Source organism: Oncorhynchus tshawytscha, unplaced genomic scaffold (assembly GCF_018296145.1).
Source record: "Oncorhynchus tshawytscha isolate Ot180627B unplaced genomic scaffold, Otsh_v2.0 Un_contig_4109_pilon_pilon, whole genome shotgun sequence".
Classification (NCBI taxonomy): Eukaryota; Metazoa; Chordata; class Actinopteri; order Salmoniformes; family Salmonidae; genus Oncorhynchus; species Oncorhynchus tshawytscha.
Genome location: NW_024609415.1, coordinates 72,514 through 80,000, shown reverse-complemented (window position 1 = coordinate 80,000; position 7,487 = coordinate 72,514).

The window sequence follows — 7,487 nt, the reverse complement described above, 5'->3', positions numbered from 1 at the left end:
GAGAGGCTGGGCACCCCGACACGGATGGCTCCCTCTGCTGGGGAGAGGCTGGGCACCCCGACACGGATGGCTCCCTCTGCCGGGAGTACAGAGGCTGGGCACCCCGACACGGATGGCTCCCTCTGCCGGGAGTACAGAGGCTGGGCACCCCAACACGGATGGCTCCCTCTGCCGGGGAGAGGCTGGGCACCCCGACACGGATGGCTCCCTCTGCTGGGAGACAGAGGCTGGGCACCCCGACACGGATGGCTCCCTCTGCTGGGGAGAGGCTGGGCACCGCGACACGGATGGCTCCCTCTGCCGGGGTGAGGCTGGGCACCCCGACACGGATGGCTCCCTCTGCCGGGAGTACAGAGGCTGGGCACCCCGACACGGATGGCTCCCTCTGCCGGGAGTACAGAGGCTGGGCACCCCGACACGGATGGCTCCCTCTGCTGGGGAGAGGCTGGGCACCCCGACACGGATGGCTCCCTCTGCCGGGAGTACAGAGGCTGGGCACCCCGACACGGATGGCTCCCTCTGCTGGGGAGAGGCTGGGCACCGCGACACGGATGGCTCCCTCTGCCGGGGTGAGGCTGGGCACCCCGACACGGATGGCTCCCTCTGCCGGGAGTACCGAGGCTGGGCACCCCGACACGGATGGCTCCCTCTGCTGGGAAGAGGCTGGGCACCCCGACACGGATGGCTCCCTCTGCCGGGAGTACAGAGGCTGGGCACCCCGACACGGATGGCTCCCTCTATCGGGAGTACAGAGGCTGGGCACCCCGACACGGATGGCTCCCTCTGCTGGGGAGAGGCTGGGCACCCCGACACGGATGGCTCCAAGTACAGGTAATTAAGGGAAAGTACCAACCAGCCGTGGAGGCCACAAAAAAGGAGCACTGTGGCACACCGTGAGAAAGAACAGAGAGACACCAACACAGAGCAGAAGCTGAGAAGCATGACCGAGCCAAACCTACGTGATGTCGTTGTTATGTTTATTTTATTGCCTAGTAAAGTCGCATTTTCTGACTTGAACCTCCCTGTCTCTGTGTTAATCTCTGCACGCTCAACCCAACACCCCACGGTTTACCACAATAGTTTATCAAAATTGTATTTATTTTCAAATTCTTTGTGGATCTGTGTAATCGGAGGGAAATATGTGTCTCTAATATGGTCATACATTTGGCAGGAGGTTAAGAAGTGCAGCTCAGTTTCCACTTCATTTTTGTGGGCAGTGTGCACATAGCCTGTCTTCTCTTGAGAGCCAGGTCTGCCTACAGCGACCTTTCTCAGTAGCAAATGGTCACTGAATCTATACATAGTCAAAGCTTGGTCAGGTATTCTGCCACTGTGTACTCTCTGTTTAGAGCCAAATAGCATTCTAGGTTACTCTGTTTTTTTGTTAATTCTTTCCAATGTGTCAAGTTTTTGTTTTCTCATGATTTAGTTGGGTGTAATTGTGTTGCTGTTCTGGGGGTCTGTTTGTGTTAGTGAACAGAGCTCCAGGACCAGCTTGCTTAGGGGACTCTTCTCCAGGCTCATCTCTGTAGGGCGATAGGTTCTATAACTCATTCAAGTATTTTTAGCCAGATCCTAATTGGTATGTTAAATCTTATGTTCCTTTTGATGGCATAGAAGGCTCTTCTTGCCTTGTCTCTCAGATCGTTCAAGGCTTTGTGGAAGTTACCTGTGGTGCTGATGTTTATGCCGAGGAATGTATAGTTTTTTGTGTGCTCTACGGCAACGGTGTCTAGATGGAATTTGTGGTTCTGGCAACTGGACCTTTTGGGAAACACCTGTATTTTTGTCTTACTGAGATTTACTGTCAGGGTCCAGGTCTGGCAGAATTTGTGCAGAAGATCTAGGTGCTGCTGTGGGCCCTCCTTGGTTGGGGACAGAAGCACCAGATCATCAGCAAACAGTAGACATTTAACTTCAGATTCTAGTAGGGTGAGGCCTGGGTGCTGCAGACTGTTCTAGTGCCCTCGCCAATTAATTGATATATATGTTGAAGAGGGTGGGGCTTAAGCTGCATCCCTATCCCACCACACGGCCCTGTGGAAAGAAGTGTGTTTTTTTGCCAATTTTAACCGCACACTTGCTGTTTGTATACATGGATTTTATAATGTATGTTTTTCCCCCAACACCACTTTCCATCAATTTGTGTAGCAGACACTCATGTCAAAAGAGTTTTTGACAGCATGAGAAGACTTTGCCTTTGTTTTGGTTGTTTTGTTTGTCAATTATGGTGTGCAGGGTGAATATGTGGTCTGTTGTATGCTAATTTGGTAAAAAGCCAATTTGATAAATCTCTCTCTCTCCCCATACCTGGCCTCTAAATACACCTCTGCTGTCTTCAACCAGGATCTCAGCGATCACTTTCTCATTGCCTGCGTGCGTACTGGGTCCATGGTCAAATGACCACCCCACATCACTGTCAAACGCTCCCTAAAACACTTCAGCTAGCAGGCCTTTCTAATTGACCTGGCCCGGGTATCCTGGAAGGATATTGACCTCATCCTGTCAGTAGAGGATGCCTGGTTGCTCTTCAAGAGTACTTTCCTCTCCATCTTAAATTAGCATGCCCGTTCAAAAAAAAATGAACTAAGAACAGATATAGCCCATCCTGTGGCGTTCTGCATCAGCATCGAATAGCCCCCGCGATATGCAACTTTTCAGGGAAGTCAGGAACCAATATACTTAGTCAGTTAGGAAAGCAAAGGCTAGCTTTTTCAAACAGAAATTTGCTTCCTGTAGCACTAATTCCAAAAAGTTTTGGGACACTATAAAGTCCATGGAGAATAAGAGCAACTCCTCCCAGCTTCCCACTGCACTGAGGATAGGACAAACTGTCACCACCGATAAATCTATGATAATCGATCATTTCAATAAGCATTTTTCCATGGCTGGTGATGAGGGCATGCTTTCCACCTGGCTACCCCTACCCTGGCCAACATCTCAGCACCCCCTGCAGCAACTTGCCCAACCCCGCCACCTCCACCCGCTTCTCCTTCACCCAAATCCAGACAGAACTGCAAAATTACTAGCCTGTTCAACCTCTCTTTTGTATTGTCTGAGATCCCTAAAGATTGAACGCTGCCACGGTCATCCCCCTCTTCAAAGGGGGAGACATTCTAGACCCAAACTGTTATAGACCCAGACCCAAACTGTTACATCCATCCTGCCCTGACCTTTTATAAAGTCCTTCTAGACCCAAACTGTTATAGACCCATATCCATCCTGTTAAAGTAAAGTCAGATCACTGACCATTTCGAATCCCACCGTACCTTGCCACTATGCAATCTGGTTTCAGAGCTGGTCATGGGTGCACCTCAGCCACGCTCAAGGTCCTAAACAATATCATAACCTCCATCGATAAAAGACAGTACTGTGCAGCCGTCTTCATCGACCTGGCCAAGGCTTTCGACTCTGTCAATCACCGCATTCTTATCGGCAGACTCAATAGCTTTGGCTTCTCAAATGACTGCCTCGCCTGGTTCACCAACTACTTCTCAGATAGAGTTCAGTGTGTCAAATTGGAGGGCCTGTTGTCCGGACCTCTGGCAGTCTCTATGGGGTGCCACAGGGTTCAGTTCTTGGGCCGACTCTTTTCTCTGTATTTATCAATGATGTCGCTCTCGCTGCTGGTGATTCTTTGATCCACCTCTACGCAGACGACACCATTCTGTATACTTCTGGCCCTTCTTTGGACACTGTGCTAACAAACCTCCAAACGAGTTTCAACGCCATACAACACTCCTTCCGTGGCCTCCAACTGCTTTTAAATGCTAGTAAAACTAAGTGCATGCTCTTCAACCGATTGCTGTCCGCACCCTCCCGCCTGACAAGCATATGGATGGTTCTGACCTAGAATATGTGGGCAACTACAAATACCTAGGTGTCTGGTTAGACTGTAAACTCTCCTTCCAGACTCATATTAAGCATCTCCAATCCAAAATTAAATCTAGAATCGGCTTCCTATTTCGCAACAAATCAAATCAAATCAAATTTATTTATATAGCCCTTCGTACATCAGCTGATATCTCAAAGTGCTGTACAGAAACCCAGCCTAAAACCCCAAACAGCAAGCAATGCAGGTGTAGAAGCACGGTGGCTAGGAAAACTCCCTGGAAAGGCCAAAACCTAGGAAGAAACCTAGAGAGGAACCAGGCTATGTGGGGTGGCCAGTCCTCTTCTGGCTGTGCCGGGTGGAGATTATAACAGAACATGGCCAAGATGTTCAAATGTTCATAAATGACCAGCATGGTCGTATAATAATAAGGCAGAACAGTTGAAACTGGAGCAGCAGCACGGTCAGGTGGACTGGGGACAGCAAGGAGTCATCATGTCAGGTAGTCCTGGGGCATGGTCCTAGGGCTCAGGTCCTCCGAGAGAGAGAAAGAAAGAGAGAATTAGAGACAAAGCATCCTTCACTCATGCTGCCAAACATACCCTTGTAAAACTGACTATCCTACCGATCCTTGACTTTGGCGATGTCATTTACAAAATATTCCCCAACATACTCAGCAAACTGGAAGTAGTCTATCACAGTGCCATCCGTTTTATCACCAAAGCCCCATATACTACCCACCACTGCGACCTGTATGCCCTCGTTGGCTGGACCTCAATACATATCCGTCGCCAAACCCACTGGCTCCAGGTCATCTATAAGTCTTTGCTAGGTAAAGCCCCACCTTATCTCAGTTCACTGATCACCATAGCAACACCCACCTGTAGCACGCGCTCCAGCAGGTATATCTCACTGGTCATCCCCAAAGCCAACACTTCCTTTGGCCGCCTTTCCTTCCAGTTCTCTGCTGCCAAAGACTGGAATGAATTGCAAAAACCTCTGAAGCTGGAGTCTTATATCTCCCTCTAACTTTAAGCATCAGCTGTCTGAGCAGCTTACCGATCACTGTACCTGTACACAGCCCATCTGTAAATAGCACACCCGACTACCTCATCCCCATATTATTACTTACCCTCTTGCTCTTTTGAACCCTAGTATCTCTACTTGCACATCATCATCTGCACATCTACAGTTGAAGTCTGAAGTTTACATACACATAGGCTGGAGTCATTAAAACTCGTTTTTCAACCACTCCACAAATTTCTTGTTAACAAACTATAGTTTTGGCAAGTCAGTTAGGACATCTACTTTGTGCATGACACAGGTACTTTTTCCAACAATTGTTTACAGACAGATTATTTCACTTAGAATTCACTGTATCACAATTCCAGTGTGTCAGAAGTTTACATACACTAAGTTGACTGTGCCTTTTAAACAGCTTGGAAAATTCCAGAAAATTATGTCATGGCTTTAGAAGCTTCTGAGTCAATTAGAGGTGGACTTGTGGATGTATTGCATGGCCTGCCTTCAAACTCAGTGCCTCTTTGCTTGACATCATGGGAAACTCAAAAGAAATCAGTTAAGACCTCAGAAAACAAATTGTAGACCTCCACAAGTCTGGTTCATCATTGGGAGCAATATCCAAACACCTAAAGGTACCACGTTCATCTGTACAAACAATAGTACGCAAGTATAAACACCATGGGACCACTCAGCCGTCATACCTCTCAGGAAGGAGATGCGTTCTGTCTCCTAGAGATGAATGTACTTTGGTGCGAAAAGTGCAAATCAATTCCAGAACAACAGCAAAGGACCTTGTGAAGATGCTGGAGGAAACCGGTACAAAAGTATCTATATCCACATTAAAATGGGTCCTATATCGACATAACTTGAAAGGCCGCTCATCAAGGAAGAAGCCACTGCTCCAAAACCGCCATAAAAAAGCCAGACTACGGTTTGCAACTGCACATGGGGACAAAGATTGTACTTTTTGGAGAAATGTCCTCTGGTCTGAAGAAACAAAAATAGAACTGTTTGGCCATAAGGACCATCGTTATGTTTGGAGGAAAAAGGGGAATGCTTGCAAGCCGAAGAACACCATCCCAACCGTGAAGCACGGGGGTGGCAGCATCATGTTGTGGGGGTGCTTTGCTGCAGGAGGGACTGGTGCACTTCACAAAATAGATGGCATCATGAGGCAGGAAAATGATGTGGATATATTGAAGCAACATCTCAAGACATCAGTCAGGAATTTAAAGCTTGGTCGCAAATGGGTCTTCCAAATGGACAATGACCCCAAGCATGTTGGGGAATAATCAGAATTAGGTGGTAACATAGGTAAGATGTTTTATATTCATCATATGTTTGTAAGTTACTTCTCATCAGAATGTGTTTGTAATACTGTGGCGGGGTTGCAGTATCTGGTCTCTGTCAAAACTAAGTTGCTTGGGCCGGAGAGAGGGAGAGGTCAAGCGTGTATCTCTTGGCTCCACAATGTCTGTGTGCCAGTGTGTCTCTGTGATCTTGTCAAGATAGGATGGATTTGATATATGGCTGTTGATATGGAGGATTTGCTGGGTTCTGAGTTTGAGAAAAGAGCATAGTTTAGGAGACAAAGCTGAACAATAAATTATGCCTAATGCTGTCTGGCTATGTGTGTCTTTGCTATAAAGGATCTCAGTTACAATGTGTAAGGGACTCTCAGAGAATTCATTTATAGACACTGAAATTATCTGAGAGTCACAGGGTTGTGATGGAGCTCATAAAATTAAAGATGGACTTTGTGATAACTAACTCTGACTTGTGTGTGGTTTGCACTCACGATTTGGTAAATACAGGAAATTTCCACGACAAGCATACTTCCAGATTTGTGGCAAAATGGCTTAATGACAACAAAGTCAAGGTATTGGAATGGTCATCACAAAGCCCTGACCTCAATTCCAATCGAAGATTTGTGGGCAGAACTGAAAAAGCGTGTGTGAGCAAGGAGGCCTTCAAACCTGACTCAGTTACACCAGCTCTGTCAGGAGGAATGGGCCAAAATTCACCCAACTTATTGTGGGAAGTTTGTGGAAGGCTACCCGAAACGTTTGACCCAAGTTAAACAATTTAAAGGCAATGCTACCAAATACTAATTGAGTGTATGTAAACTTCTGACCCACTGGGAATGTGATGAAAGAAATAAAAGATTAAATAAATCATTCTCTCTACTATTATTCTGACATTTCACATTCTTAAAATAAAGTGGTGATCCTAACTGACCTAAAACAGGGAATTTTTTAATAGGATTAAATGTCAGGAATTGTGAAAAACTGAGTTTAAATGTATTTGGCTAAGGTGTATGTAAACTTCCGACTTCAACTGCATCACTCCAGTATTAATGCTAAATTGTAATTATTTTCGCCTCTAGGGCCTATTTATTGGCTACTTCTCTAATCTTCTACATTTGCATACACTGAACATAGATTGTTCTATTTTTATTTTCTTTTGTGTTATTGACTGTACGTTTGTTGTTGTATCTGTCGAACTGCTTTGCTTTATCTTGGCCAGGTCGCAGTCGCAAATGAGAACTTGTTCTCAACTGGCCTACCTGGTTAAATAAAGGTGAAATAAAAATGTTTAAAAGAAAATAATTCCAGGATCTTTATTGTTCAAC